General features: G+C 35.9%; 1 pseudogene; it reads left to right on the top strand.

Annotated features, from left to right (window-relative positions):
• Window positions 1-4,688: 4,688 nt before the first annotated feature.
• On the top strand, window positions 4,689-6,181 carry LOC107636257 (protein FAR1-RELATED SEQUENCE 5-like; annotated as a pseudogene).
• Window positions 6,182-16,733: the final 10,552 nt, after the last annotated feature.

Below are 16,733 nucleotides of genomic sequence, written 5' to 3'. Positions count from 1 at the left end.
CTCTTGAGCACATTCTTTTCTGATTGATTTTTTCTTTGTAGTGGTCTTTAACAACTAATTCACAAATGAAGTTACTTTCCCTGTGGGAATATACTACACGTGTTGTATACCTTTTCTCAAACTATCTCAACCGCATGCCACAATTTAACTCTTCCTTTCTCATTTTAGATAAATGAACATCACTCTCTCCCTTTCTATGTGATCTCGGCCTCTCTCTTTCTCACTTACTCCATCTCTAAATTTTTATTCTTATTGATTGGTAATGTAAAGAGGTTTTAAGGTAAATTTTACACTTATTATACATAGAAAAAAAAAAGTCATAAAAAGATAATAAAGTAAAGGAACAAGTATTGTTTTGGTCCCTAACGTTGAGGGTCAGAATTGGAATCGTTTCCTACATAATTTTGGATTTAAAATCATCTTTAATGTGTTTTTTTATATTAAAATCGTCCTTTTAATTTTTTCTGGACAAAAATGTCCTCCACTGCCATCAGCACCTTTACCTCCACCACCACCAGCACCTTTACTCCCACCACCACCACCAGCACCTTTACTTCCACCATCAAGAAAAACAACATCAATAAAATCACCACAAATTCAACGAATTCAGAAATAAAAAATTCAACAAATCAACACAAATTTAACAAATCCAGAAATCAGAAATTCAACAAATCAACCCAAATTCAACAAATTCAACAACCAAATCAAAAAATAACAAATCAAAATCAGAAGCAGAGGCAGTCATAGAATCAGAAATAGAAACTCAAGTAGAAGCAGATACAGAAGAAGAAGATGCAGATGCAGAAGCCGTAGCTGCAGAAGCAGATGCAGTAGAAGAAGAAGCAAAAGAAGTAGATGCAAAACCACCGGCGCTTGGCCACCCATCACCAGCAGTGGCGACGGAGCATGCGAGGACTGGCGACGCACTCCACCCTCGGATCCCTCTCTCTCCTCAGCCACCCATCACCCGCGGACTGGCGACGGAGCGTGCGCGGACCAGTTCAGCCTCAGATCCCTCTCTCCCTCCTTCGCGCGCCGCCCTCCTCGCGTCGGGCTCCTCTTCCCGACAACGCACTCCACCCTCGGATCCCTCTCTCTCCTCGGCCACCCATCACCCGCGGACCGGCGACGGAGCGTGGGCGGACCAGTTCAGCCTCAGATCCCTCTCTCTCTCCTTCGCGTGCCGCCCTCCTTGCGTCGGGCTCCTCTTCCCGGCGACGCACTCCACGGCGGTAGAAGCATGCATGAACGGTCTTCCCCTCCACCGGCGCTCCCTCTCTCTTTTCCCTCTTCTGTTCTCCCCCGTCGAAGCCCCTCTCCTTTCTTCTTTCTTCCGGCGACGGCGACGGCAGCTCCAAACTTTGCCGGCGCCGGCGCCGTCCCCTCCCTCCTCCCCTTCCCCCTCTTCCTTTCCCCTTCCCCTTCCCCTTTCCCCTCTCCCTCCTCTCCCCCTATCACGTTTCCTTTCGTCCCCCCAAAAAACGTGTTTCCTTCCCCCCAAACGCGTTGTTTTCTTTTTTTTTTTTTTAAATTTTATAATTTTTTTATTAATGTAGGGGTATTTTAGGAATTAAATTAAAAATTTTATTAAAAAGAACGATTTTAATACAAAAAAATACGTTAAGGATGATTTTAAATCCAAAATTACGTTAGAGACGATTTCGATTTTGACCCTCAACGTTAGGGACCAAAACAATACTTATCCCTAAAGTAAACTATTATCTATATTCACAAAAATATAAAAATAATGTTATATCCATAAAAGATAGATTTTAATAGATAAAACTATCTAAAACTAAAAAACTATCTAAAATTTTCAAACTATTCTTTCTAACTTAATAACCTAGTTCCAAATTCTCAACCACAATTTTAATCTTATCTCACCTTAACTTTTAACCATTTAGAGTGTTTAGTTTAGTCTTTGGACTATGAAAAATATGTTCAAATGTGCGCTTTAATTTTTAGTTTGGTTATTTTTTATTTTTTTTTCTTTGAACGCACATAATTTTAAATTCTGAACCCACCTTTATGTAAAGCTAAAAATTTTAGCTTATGTGTTTATACTTCTTTAATTGAGATAAGTAATGAAAAATTATAATTCAAAATTTTTGTTTTTTTGTTTTATCAATCTTATCCTTTATTCTCTTCTTTACAAAGAGGCACAAATAATAATTTACCTTAAAAATTATTAATCTACTAAAAAAGATAAATTAAATAAAAAATTGATCATAAAATAATAATAGAGTTATGAATAATAAAAAATTATAAACTAAAATAGTATTAAAATAAATATATTAAAAAATTAAATTTTTGATATTTTTTATAAAAAATTTTAATTCATAAAATTAACATGTCTTTAGAACATAAAATAAATAAAATTTTTATAAGAGGTATAGCTTACCGCAATTACAAAACAACTTCCTATACATATAAGTGGGCACTAGATTTGATGGTACCAAAACGTTTGGACCATTAAATGGTCCCATAATAAAGTATGTTTTTTAAGTTTTTTAATAACTGATAAATAGTCCTTATCTAATTTTAATTATAAATTAACCCTATATATTTTATTTAATCATAAAAATTATTTTTTATTTTATAAATTATTATTTTATCATTAATCTATTATGTTTATTAACATTCAAAAACAAAAACAATAACGAATAAGATCTTCCATTGATCGTAATAAACTTTTTGGCTATTCCAATCGATTAAAAGATTATATTTGATCCGTGACGTTCGTCCAGGACTACGAAATCGTGTTTTTTTTGAAAATCAATCGATTGGATTATCAAAACAATCGATTGAATTTCAGGTTTTCCATAATTCAATCGATTGGACTACAGGTTGTTATCACAAAACAATCGATTGAAAATTGCAAGGCAGCATGATTTTCGCAAAAATCAATCGGTTAGTCATATTACCCAATCGATTGAACGATGACTAAAATGTGGGTTTTTTATAATTCAATCGATTGTTTATACTACCCAATCAATTGAATGCTTCAAAACAACCTGAGGTCTCACAGTTCAATCGATTGGTTGTGTTACCCAATCGATTGAATTCATCAAAACAATATGGATTTGCCAAATTCAATCGATTGGTTGTGCTACCCAATTGATTGAAGTGTGTACTACGCCTATTTCAATTTTGTTATCATTTTTATAAATTATTATCTTATTATTCATCTATCTTATCTTTAAAATTATATCTTCAATTTTTAAAGTTTTATTTTGATTTAGATACTCTAATATTATATTTTCTTTAATATTAACATTATTAATTGGTGAATAATCCATCACCAATTATTCAATCCCACCATTAAAATCATGTATCAATCTCTTTGATTATAAAAAATTTTATTTTTTTTCTTTCGGATATCCATCTACTTAATATCCAATTTTTTTCTATTTTTTATCCGTCCATTTAATATCCACTATTTGTTCATCATTAATTGATAATTACAGTTGCAGCAATCAGCAAAGGTCAAATCAATTTTATTATTATAGTGTTCAGAAAATAATCCATCGTTTTGATTACAAAATCGATGTCAGTGAATAGAATCTCTAATTTTGCAATTCTTCATTTCGATACTTTATTCGTGAAATTGATTGTGTAATTAAAAAATATTTTTTATCTTTTAATAATTCTCAGACATTGAGAAATACTAAAAAGTAAATAAATTTTATTATTTTTTATTATTAATTAGCTAGCAATCAGGGACGGACCTAGAGGGGGCGAGTAGTGACCTGGACCCCCCAAAATTTTAAGAAACTATACTTATATATAAGATTTGTGTTTAAAAAATATTTTATATATATATTATTTTTCACTATGTAATAAATCTATGTCTTAAAAGTTTAATTCACTAATATTTTTTACCTAACTAATTTAATATTATACCCTCAAGTCTTTGTACCTTTCAATTTAGTTTTTATATAATAATTTCTATATTTATTTTAAAAAAAATCATTTGTTTTTTTATATTAATATATTTAACATTCATATTTTTATATTAATAATAACTTACGTAGTTATGTTTTGGTAATCACATTATGTACTTTAGATATTATTTTCTTGTAAAAAATATTAATTTTTCTTCTAAATTTACGTTGTTAAAAGAAAAATTTTATAAAGATATCTTATATCTTGTATTCAATAAGGGTACTGTGTCTTTCAAATAATTAATAATTTATAATTTATTTTCAAAATTTTTAAAATTTTTGAAAGAATGAATTTTAACTAATAAGATATGTGAAAATTTTTAGTTAAATACGCTATAAATTATTGGTATTTTATAATTTTATAATGTACTATTGATATTGTTATATTTTCATTATGTAATTATCATATTAAAAATAAAATTGTGGAAAAAAATTATAATTATATGTATCTTAATAAATCTGTTAAAAAACTAACTCCAATAACTATATGTTAATTATTTTATAGATTAAAAAAATTATTTAAAAATTGGCACCTCCATATTAAAATCTCTGGATCCGTCCCTGCTAGCAATATTAGAATCTATTTATTTTTTGTAATGTTATAAGACGGAGTGTGCTGAATTATTTTTTTCATTGGACATTTTTAAGATGTCAGGTATATTTACGGACACTGAGAAGAATGAGCAATACCAGGAGGACGATGACATTAACCAACAAGAAGAGCTAGTTTGTGACCAAGATATGATGGATGAACAGAATTAATTCGAACAAGATTTCGGAGATGAATTTACTGAGGGAGCGTATTTTTTTGAAGCTGATCAGTCAGAAGATATCCTTGAAGCTGCTTATGCTTGCAAGACATTACAACTTTGAATTTTAGTAAAAATTTTGCGGATAAAATTGGTAAATATCACTTTTCTACTTTGCAGCTTGCATTTGATTTTTATCTGAAGTACTCAAAGTCGAAGGGTTTTAGTGCAAGGAAGAGCAAGACCTTCAAGAATAGTATTGGCGAGATTTACAAACAAAAGTTTGTATGTCATAGGCAAGGATTCAGGGAGGAGAAATATTACACGATGGAAAAAAGGAAGAAGGAGCCTAGATTGGAAACAAGAACTGGGTGTGAAGTCCGAATGGATGTTAAATTTGTACCAAAAATTGGAAGGTGGCATATCTTTTATTTCTCTGACGAACACAACCATGATCGATTGGATACACAATTCAGTGCTATGTTGCCTACCCACAGAAAAATATCAGAGGTAGATATTATGCAAATGATGAACATGCTAAAGTCTGGGATTAGCACTTCACAGATATTTGGTCTTCTAGCTAGTCAAGCAGGCGGGTATGAATTTGTTGGCTATGGTCCCAGAGATATGTACAATGAGATTGTTCGGCAAAGGCATCAAATTTCTGGTGATGCGGCACGAGTGTTAAAGAAGTTGGAGGATATGCGGTTGAAGGATCCACAATTATATTTCAAGGCATGTCATGATTCAAGAGGTTTGTTACGTAACTTGTTCTGGTCTGACGGGATTAGCCAACTAGACTACCAACTCTTTGGAGATGTTATTGATTTTGATGCTACGTACAAGAAGAACAAGTATAGTTGTCCATTAGTCATATTTAGCGGGGTTAACCACCACAACCAAACAATTGTTTTTGTTGCTGCGTTAATTGTGGACGAAACTACTGATGCATATATTTGGCACCTGCGTCAGCTCATGTTTGCAATGAAGGGTAAGACCCCGACCTCAATAATAACTGATGGGGCCATGGCGATTAGGAATGCAGTAAGAGAAGTATTTTTCGAAGTCAGACATAGATTATGCGATTGGCACCTTATTCGAAATGCAACTAGTAATGTTGAAAATCCATCGTTTACATTTAAATTCAGAAAAATCATGTTGGGAGATTACGAGATTTTCGTGTTTAAGCGTAAGTGGGTTCAGCTTATTGAAGAATTTGGCCTTGAGGATAAGCCGTGGGTGAATAACATGTATGAAGAGAAGCATATGTGGGCTACTGCATATATAAGAGGAAAATTCTTTGCTAGCTTTAGAACTACCTCAAGATGTGAAGGTTTACACTCAGTTGTGGCAAGGTATGTGGGGTCGCGGTATGATTTGACAAGTTTTGTAGAGCATTTTCAAAGGTGTGTTGCACACTTCGCTTTAAAAAATTTAATGCTGATTATGAATCTACACGTGGGGTTCCCGTCATGCAGACTTGTATAGAGCTGCTAGAGAGATTTGCTGCTGAGTTATACATTCATGAGCTATTTCTATTGTTTCGGCCATTTCTCTCTAGAGCTGGATCAATGCGGGTGTTAAACATAGAAAATAATGATGATTGCATAAAGTAAATTGTGTGTAAGCATGGGAGGCCCAAATTTGTGTGGACCGTTAAATTTCGTCAAGAAAAAATGATCTTCATGTGTACCTGTTTAAGAATGGAGTCATTTGGAATTCCCTGCGAACATATTGTGAAAGTTCTGGTTGACAGAGTGATGAGCGGATAATTTATACGCTTTTTGGCATTGTTTTTAGTAGGATCTAGTTACTTTTAGGGATGTTTTTATTAGTTTTTATGTTAAATTCACATTTCTGAACTTTACTATAAGTTTCTGTGTTTTTCTGTGATTTCAGGTATTTTCTGGCTGAAATTGAGGGACTTGAGCAAAAATCAGATTCAGAGGTTGAAGAAGGACTGCTGATACTGTTGGATTCTAACCTCCCTGCATTCAAAGTGGATTTTCTAGAGCTACAGAATTTAAAATGGCGCGCTTCCAATTGCGTTGGAAAGTAGACATCCAGGGCTTTCCAGAAATATATAATAGTCCATACTTTGGCTGAGTTTAGACGACGTAAAAGAGCGTTGAACGCCAGTTCTACGCTGCAGTCTGGAGTTAAACGCCAGAAACACGTCACAAACCAGAGTTGAACGCCAGAAACACGTTACAAACTGGCGTTCAACTCCAAGAATGACCTCTCCATGTGTAAACTTCAAGCTCAGCCCAAGCACACACCAAGTAGGCCCCGGAAGTGGATTTATGCATCAATTACTTACTTCTGTAAACCCTAGTAACTAGTTTAGTATAAATAAGAATTTTTACTATTGTATTAGACATCTTATGATTTTTAGTTCATCTTTAGATCATATTGATCACGTTGGGGGCTGGCCTCTCGGCCATGCCTGAACCTTCATCACTTATGTATTTTCAACGGTAGAGTTTCTACACTCCATAGATTAAGGTGTGGAGCTCTGCTGTTCGTCAAGAATTAATGCAAAGTACTACTGTTTTTCTATTCAATTCAACTTATTCTGCTTCTAAGATATTCATTCGCACTTCAACATGAATGTGATGAATGTGACAATCATCATCATTCCCTATGAACGCGTGCCTGACAACCACTTCCGTTCTACCTTCGATTGAATGGATATCTCTTGGATATCTAATACAGGGGACCGAGTCCGAGTTATTAAGTGTCTTCGTGGTATAAGTTAGAACCCATGGATGGCCATTCCTGAGATCCGGAAAGTCTAAACCTTGTCTGTGGTATTCCGAGTAGGATCTGGGAAGGGATGGCTGTGCGAGCTTCAAACTCGCGAGTGCTGGGCGTGGTGACAGACGCAAAAGGATATTAAATCCTATTCCAGTATGATCGAGAACCTCCAGATGATTAGCCATGCAGTGACAGCGCATTGGACCATTTTCACAAGAGAGGATGGGATGTAGCTATTGACAACGGTGATGCCCTACATAAAGCTTGCCATGGAAAGGAGTAGGAAGGATTGGATGAGGACAGCAGGAAAGCAGAGGTTCAGAGGAACAAAAGCATCTCTATACGCTTATCCGAAATTCTCACCAATGATTTACATAAGTATTTTATGTTTATTTATTATTTATTTTCAAAAACTCCATAACTATTTAATATCCGCCTGACTGAGATTTACAAGATAACCATAGCTTGCTTCATACCAACAATCTCCGTGGGATCGACCCTTAGTCACGTAAGGTTTTATTACTTGGACGACCCAGTGCACTTACTGGTTATTTGTGCGAAGTTGTGAAGTTATGTTTGGACCATGGTATTGTGCACCAGTTATTGGCGCCATTGCCAGGGAGAGAACGAACAACAAATTTTACAACCACAGAGTAACAATTTCGCATACCACAGAGACATTTGTGAGATTCCCCGGTCATTGGTATTGGTTAGATGGACAAAAAAGGTGAAATTAGCACTCAATGATCTAAGTGGGTTCACCAAGGATGCTATTGTTATTAGTCGTCAAAGTGCCTTGATGGAATTTTTTAAACAATTGGCTACTGTTGCTGCTAAAATAACAGAGAGATACGAAGAGACACATGACATAATATGGGATTGTACTCATCTTACAAGGCTGCAGACGAAGGTACTAATCAACCTCAGTCAGGTGTAGCTAAAAGTAGCAATCCGTATGTGCATCAAACTAATATAGGCTCAGGACAACCATCTAAGAAGAAGAGGCAATGTTGTAGCGTTTGTCAAATGGAAGGAGATAAGAAGACAACATGTCCTTGGAAAAAGGACATTGACAACGTTATAGAAGATGAAGCTAATGGTTCGGATGATGGCGACATGTATATTGTAACATCCCAATTACCCTAAGCTTTACCTCTAGCCGTAAAGCAAAGGTTAATAAGAGGTTACGACAGTCCTGAGGCTTATACATATTTATATATATAGAAGGAAATAATATAATCTAGAAGCCTGATGAAGGATAGAGCTCAAAGATAGAATTACAAAAGCGCGAAACGTTCACACGAAGCTAACACATAAGATACAAGATATAGATGCAAAAAGAATGGAATATATATAGATATAATAGTATAATAATAATGGGGGACTAGTCGTGACTTGCGGAGTTTAAGCCGACTAGTATATACAGACATACAGAGTTTGGAGTTAAAAACAGCTTATACAACTATTCTCTCAAATAAGCCTCTAAGCCCATATATATATATACAAAAGATGTGAGAGCAACTATAACAAAGAAAAATATAAATAAACCAAGGAGGAACCATACTCTGCTCTGTCACCATATCCGCAATCTCACCGAGGTGGACTACGACCTGTATCTGAAAAATAACAACAAAGTATAGAATGAGAACCGGAGGTTCTCAGTATGGTAACAGTGCCCAATAATGTAAGATGTAAGGCTCCGGGACGCCGAAGTCAATCCTAGAACTTCACATTACATACAGATATTCAAGCTTAACGAAATAACATAAATACGTAAAGAAACTTAAACCATAAACCGGGTTATCTAGACTTAAGGGATTTCTAACTAAAACTAGTTACACTGCTGTATCCTACAGCCTTCGCTACCCTAACCTCCGTGCGATCCCATCGCCACCACCTACCTAACCTCCTCAGGACCAGACAAACACAATTAATGTAAACAAGTAATACATAGGTAATAATCATATATCACAATTAATTCAAGAAGCAAGTAAGCATATTATACAATTAGGCAACCTCAAGTAATCAAAGCAAACAAGCACATAAAAGATGCATATGATGAATGTCTATCCTATCAGCTCGTGATATCACTTGTTAGTCCGTATATGCCAACCCGACACATCCTCCTGGATGTAGCCTTTTCTGCCATGCCAGGGATATAGTGCCTTGCATACTCATACAGCAGCTCTTCTGCTACGCCAGGGATATAGTGCCCTACACACTCATGTAGTAGGGAGTCTACTACGCCAGGGATATAGACCCCGCACACTTCCTGCAGTAGAGAAGGAAATAACCACAACAAATTATGCAGCAGAACTATCTGCTACGCCGGGGATATAGGCTCCGCACACTTTCAACAATCCAATAACTTCATCCTCAAATCACTTTCAACAACATCTACTCATGCAGCAAAGAAATCTGCTACGCCAGGGATATAGGCTCTGCACACTTTTCTTCCATATCCATCATCAGTTCTTAATTCCACTTCGAACTCATTAGTTCATCAATTTCTCAATTTTCATCAAGATCATCATTTCTCTTCGAGTCCTCGACTCATCTCAACCATCCTCAATTCATATTTTTCATTACAACTCAATAGTTCATCAATTTCCCCAATTCACTGTTAGCGCTCACCATATTCACCACTCTTCCTTTTCTCTCAACCAACTCATCCTCAGTACACCAGAAATCTAAACCTCTGTTTGCTAACTTTTCAAAGTAAAACCGAAATTAAACCTCCTAGGACCTTTCCCTTATTCTGATACCCAAAAACAAGCCCAAGAGTCTTAAAATGGTGTTAAAGAAGCTTACGACCTTGTTGGGAAGGTGAAATAGTTGAAAACAAAGTTTAAAATTATGTAACAGGGCGTGTGCGTCCGCACAGGGTTGTGTGTGCGCACGCCAAGGGAGATTTTGAAAGCGTGCGTACGCACAGGGGTGTGCGTACACACAGGTACTAAAACTAATAAAATCTGTTCACTCGCACAAGCTGTGCGAGCGCCCCCAACAGACGTCCCTTCCCGACTTGTGCGTGCGCACAAGGCTGTGCGTTTGCACAGGTCGTAATTCTTCATTGATGTACGCACGCACAACCTGTGCTAGCGCTGCTACTAGAGCCCTTTCCCCTGCCTTTGCGTACGCACAGGTCTGTACGACCGCATAGAATAGAATTTTTGCAGGGTTGTGCGTGCGCACATGGCCGTGCGTCCGCACATATTAGAAAATCCTGAAATTCTACAACTTTGCAGAATTTTAGATTTTTAACACCAACTTTGAATAATCATAACTTTCTCTACAAAATTCCAAATTTCACAAACTTTATATCAATTTAAAGGGTTTTCAAGGATCTTTAATTCTAGAGAAGTTTCATCAGATTTTGAAAACCGAGGAAAAAGTTATGATCAGATAAAGTTCATTAAAAATCGACTTTTACCCAAAAATCACAATTTCCACATTTTCTTTGTAAACACAACCAAAACCAAACCAACCCAATCCAAACTCCACCTTTCATCAAAATTAATCCTCTATGCCATATTACACCAAGCTTACCACATTTTTCCTTCACTTTCCTCATTCACAACCTCAACATCAATATATCATATATATCAACTCTCATTAATAATTTTCCATCTACATTACCAATTCATCAACATCAAAGTCCATACCAAATCTTTCTCAACCACTTCAACACTCAAGCATATAAACCATTTAATACTCACCTCATCCAACTCTAAATTCAATCTAACATCATATCCAATTTCCTTAATACCACCATTCAAATTCTCAACAACCATTACAAATCTCATCATTCAATATCTCAATTTATCAACTCTTAAACAATCATATCCACTTACCAACAATATCAATATGCATTCATAATCATCAACCATATCACAAACCTCCATCAACAACAATAAGTCTCACATTCATCATCAACCTTCATAATAATTAAAATACCAATAATCATCATTAAATCATATAATTATTAATATCCTTTATTCCAAACCACCACAACATTTTACATTAACTTATTACCTTAAATTTTCATAATCCTCACTATCCACCAATATAACTAATCACCATAAATACTCATCAATACCCATAATTCCCAACAATCACCATCAACCACACTAATCCAATATAACCAACAATTACATCAATTCACAAATAATTATTTATGCACCAATATCATTCAATCCTATCTTAGGGTCAACTAGTCTAAGTGTCCAGAAACATTACATATTACATAAAGGAAACCAAAACCATACCTTGGCTGATTTCCAAATGCTCCAAACACCAAAACGAAATCACCAAACTTGATCTAAAGCCTTAACCAACTCCAACAAACACCAAAGCTCAAACTAACAACACATATATAACCAAAATCAAAACCTAAGATACACAAAATAACTAAACACAAGAATTTAGTAGAACCTTACCTTATCCAATGTGAGTAGAGATAAATCCCAATAATTACCTGCTACTAGAGATCACCTAAATAAGCAAAACCACAAAACTTGCTCAAAAACCAAACCTAAAACGTGCAGAAACTTAGGGTACAAAACTGGAGAGTGAGCTGCGAGCCCTTACCAGATTTATTTAGATATAAGTGAAGAGCTCATTGAGAGCTTCGCGTGGCCACAAACGACTCGTCAATCGGAGGTCCGTAGCTCCAGTTACTAGCAAAAGAAAGGTGAGGGTGAATAGTATTTTCTCTTCTCCCTCTCCTCTCATGGCAGCTGCACCCCTCTCTTCATTTGGGGAAGAAATGAGCTGAAAAACTCATTTAATGAGCTTATATATGTTGGACCTTGGGCCCAACTTGGGCTCGATCCAACCCGTTAGTGTTTTTAGCCCGTTTGGCCCAACTTTGGGCTAAACTTTTAACACTAACGCCCTGCTTTTTATTTCTAATATTTTTCTAAGGCTTTCGACTGTTTTTACTTTTTCTCGTGCAGTACCAGGCAGACTTGAATTGGTTCAACCGGTTTAACTGCCAGTTTACGGTTTTTTATGGTTTTTCGCAGAAAACACATTTTCTGACTCGGAAAGACCTACTGAGTCCAAAAATCATATTTAAATCCCCAAATTCTCATTCTAACTTTCCGAAACTTAATTTGGGCATTTAAATTATTTTATTCGTGAAAACTCCGGTTCTTACATCCTCCCCTCCTTAAAAGGATTTTCGCCCTCGAAAATCGTATCACGTGATGTAATACATATATATTCTCCACGAAGCATTCTTCTTTCCACGTTATTAACCCAAAAATTGCCAAAGCATCTCGTTCACCATCATCCTACCGTGTCGATGTGCTCTCTCGCCTTCCACTGCATCACGCTGATTATCGTCATTAAGAATTTGAAAATTTTCCTTAAGTCAAATACCGATTTTGTAACATTTTTCAAAACCTTCAAAACAAATTCAATCTAAACATGTTCCTTGTTAACGCTTTTTCAAAGGAGTCAAAATTATTTGTTCGTAAGTCAAATACTTGAAATCACGGTTTCCTCGAATAAAACTTTTCAATTTAAATCCGCATTCAACAAGATAATTTAGAAACCAAGTTCAAAAATTGGTAAAATCATAGAACTCACTTTTTCTTTTTAAACAATATCCTTCAAAATAAGATCAATATCAAACCTTTTTCAAAGGACTAAAAAATCATTTATTCTTAAATCAATTACTTTGAACCATAATTTTCTTAAATTCATTTAAAATCCTTAAATCATAATTTCAAGTTGAATCCCTTGTTGATAAGATAAATTATAAACTAAAATCACAAATCAAGAAAATCTTAAAACTCACTTTTTCTTTTAAATCATGTCATCAAATCAAAATTTCTGACTTAGTTTCAAAACCAAATCATTCAAGCCAAGTTCCAAACCAACGTTCCAAACCAAATCTTCAAAGTCATTATAAACATTAAAACTTTTCAACATGGTTCAACACCATAATAGTTAGAAATCGAAAATCATAAGTAAAAACCGCAAAAGCGTCAATCGTTACTCCTGTTGCCACTAGTGTTAAGCCGCACCCACCAGCCGATATGCCGCAACTCCACGAACTGGTTTTTCGGAACATGTTGAGCTCGTAACGCATAGGGTAGGTTAGCCATCCTCCACACCTCTCAGTTAACGTGATCGACCTCATTCGCAAGTTGCCATTCGGGTTTCCTTTCCACACCAAACAAGTCGATATCAAGGTGATCAGTCTCAATATCAAAAGTCTAGCTCTTCAATTATCCCAAAAGGCACTCACAAATAAGCATGTATGCAATATCCATGAGATAACCTAAATAGCATGAAAGAAAAATGACCCAGAGTATGCAATGAAGCACAATCGATCCATCCCTCAGGCTCACGAGGACGAACCGCTCTGATACCACTAAATGTAACATTCCAATTACCCTAAGCCTTACCTCTTGCCGTAAAGCAAAGGTTAATCAGAGGATACGACAGTCCTGAGGCTTATACATATTTATATATATAGAAGGAAATAATATAATCTAGAAGCCTGATGACGGATATAGCTCAAAGACAGAATTACAAAAGCGCGAAACGTTCACATGAAGCTAATGCATAAGATACAAGATATAGATGCAAAAGAATGGAATATATATAGATATAATAGTATAATAATCATGGGGGACTAGTCGCGACTTGCAGAGTTTAAGCCGACTAGTATATACAGACATATAAAGTTTGGAGTTAAAAATAGCTTATACAACTATTCTCTCAAATAAGCCACTAAGGCCATAAAGATAAATATACAAAAGATGTGAGAGCAACTATAACAAAGAAAAACATAAATAAACCAAGGAGAAACCATACTCTTCTCTGTCACCATATCCGTAATCTCACTGAGGTGGACTACGACCTGTATCTGAAAAACAACAATAAAGTATGGAATGAGAATGGGAGGTTCTCAGTATGGTAACAGTGCCCAATATTGTAAGATGTAAGGCTCCGGGACGCCGAAGGCAATCCTTGAACTTCACATTACATACAGATATTCAAGCTTAACGAAATAACATAAATACATAAAGAAACTCAAACCATAAACCGGGTTATCTAGACTTAAGGGATTTCTAACTAAAACTAGTTACACCGCTGTATCCCACAGCCTTCGCCACCCTAACCTCCGTGCGATCCCATCGCCACCACCTACCTAACCTCCTCAGCACCAGACAAACACAATTAATGCAAACAAGTAATACACAGGTAATAATCATATATCACAATTAATTCAAGAAGCAAGTAAGCATATTATATAATTAGGCAAACTCAAGTAATCAAAGCAAACAAGCACATAAAAGATGCATATGATGAATGTTTATCCTATTGGCTCGTGATATCACTTGTCGGTCCGTAAATGCCAACCCGACACATCCTCCCGGATGTAGCCTTTTCTGCCATGCCAGGGATATAGTGCCCTGGACACTCATGTAGCAGCTCTTCTGCTATGCCAGAGATATAGTGCCCTGCACACTCATGTAGTAGGGAGTCTACTACGCCAGGGATATAGGCCCCGCACACTTCCTGCAGCAGAGAAGGAAATAACCACAACAAATCATGCAGCAGAACTATCTGCTATGCCGGGGATATAGGCTCTGCACACTTTCAACAATCCAATAACTTCATCCTCAAATCACTTTCAACAACATCTACTTATGCAGTAGAGAAATATGCTACGCCAGGGATATAGGCCCTGCACACTTTCCTTCCATATCCATCATCAGTTCTTAATTCCACTTCGAACTCATTAGTTCATCAATTTCTCAATTTTCCTCAAGATCATCATTTCTCTTCGAGTCCTCGACTCATCTCAACCATCCTCAATTCATATTTTCCATTCCAACCCAATAGTTCATTAATTTTCCCAATTCACTATTAGCACTCACCATACTCACCACTCTTCCTTCTCTCTCAACCAACTCATCCTCAGTACACCAGAAACCTAAACCTCCATTTGCTAACATTTCAAAGTAAAACCCAAATTAAACCTCCTAGCACCTTTACCTTATTCTGATACCCAAAAACAAGCCCAAGAGTCTTAAAATGGTGTTAAAGAAGCTTACGACCTTGTTGGGAAGGTGAAATAGTTGAAAACAAAGTTTAAAATTATGTAACAGGGTATGTGCGTCCGCACAGGGCCGTGCATGCGCACGCCTAGGGAGATTTTGAAAGTGTGCGTACGCACAGGTACTAAAATTAATAAAATCTGTTCACCCGCACAAGTTGTGCAAGTGTCCCCAACAGACGTCCCTTCCTGACTTGTGCGTGCGCACAAGGCTGGGCATCCGCACAGGTCGTAATTCTTCATTGATGTGCGCGCTTACAACCTGTGTTAGCGCTGCTACCAGAGCCCTTTTCCCTGCCTATGCATACGCACAGGTCTGTGCATCCGCATAGAATAGAATTTTCGCAGGGTTGTGCGTGCGCACAACGCCGTGCGTCCGCACATATCAGAAAATCCTGAAATTCTGCAACTTTGCAGAATTTCAGATTTTTAACACCAACTTTGAATAATCATAACTTCCTCTACAAAATTCCAAATTTCACAAACTTTATATCAATTTAAAGGGTTTTCAAGGATCTTTAATTTTAAACAAGTTTCATCAGATTTTGAAAACCGAGGTAAAATTTATGATTAGACAAAGTTCATCAAAAACTGACTTTTACCCAAAAATCACAATTTCCAGAATTTCTTTGTAAACACAACCAAAACCAAACCAACCCAATCCAAACTCCACTTTTCATCAAAATTAACCCTCCATACTATATTACACCAAACTTACCACATTTTTCCTTCACTTTTCTCATTCACAACCTCAACATCAATATATCATATATATCAACTCTCATTAACAATTTTCCATCTACATTGCCAATTCATCAACATCAAAGTCCATACCAAATCTTTCTCAACCACTTCAACCATTCAAGCATATAAACCATTTAATACTCACCTTATCCAACTCTAAATTCAATCTAACATCACATCCAATTTTTTTAATACCACCATTCAAATTGTCAACAACCATTACAAATCTCATCATTCAATATCTCAATTTATCAACTCTTAAACAATCATCTCCACTTACCAACAACATCAATATGCATTCATAATCATGAACCATATCACAAACCTCCATCAACAACAATAAGTCTCACATTCATCATCAACCTTCATAATAAATAAAATATCAATAATCATCATTAAATCATATAATTATTAATATCCTTTATTCCAAACCACCACAATATTTTACATTAACTTATT

The sequence above is a fragment of the Arachis ipaensis genome, chromosome B4 (genome assembly GCF_059453495.1).
Source record: "Arachis ipaensis isolate K30076 ecotype BB chromosome B4, ASM5945349v1, whole genome shotgun sequence".
NCBI lineage: Eukaryota > Viridiplantae > Streptophyta > Magnoliopsida > Fabales > Fabaceae > Arachis > Arachis ipaensis.
The sequence above is the reverse complement of the archived record's forward strand: the minus strand, read 5'-3'. Positions and strand labels throughout refer to the sequence as shown.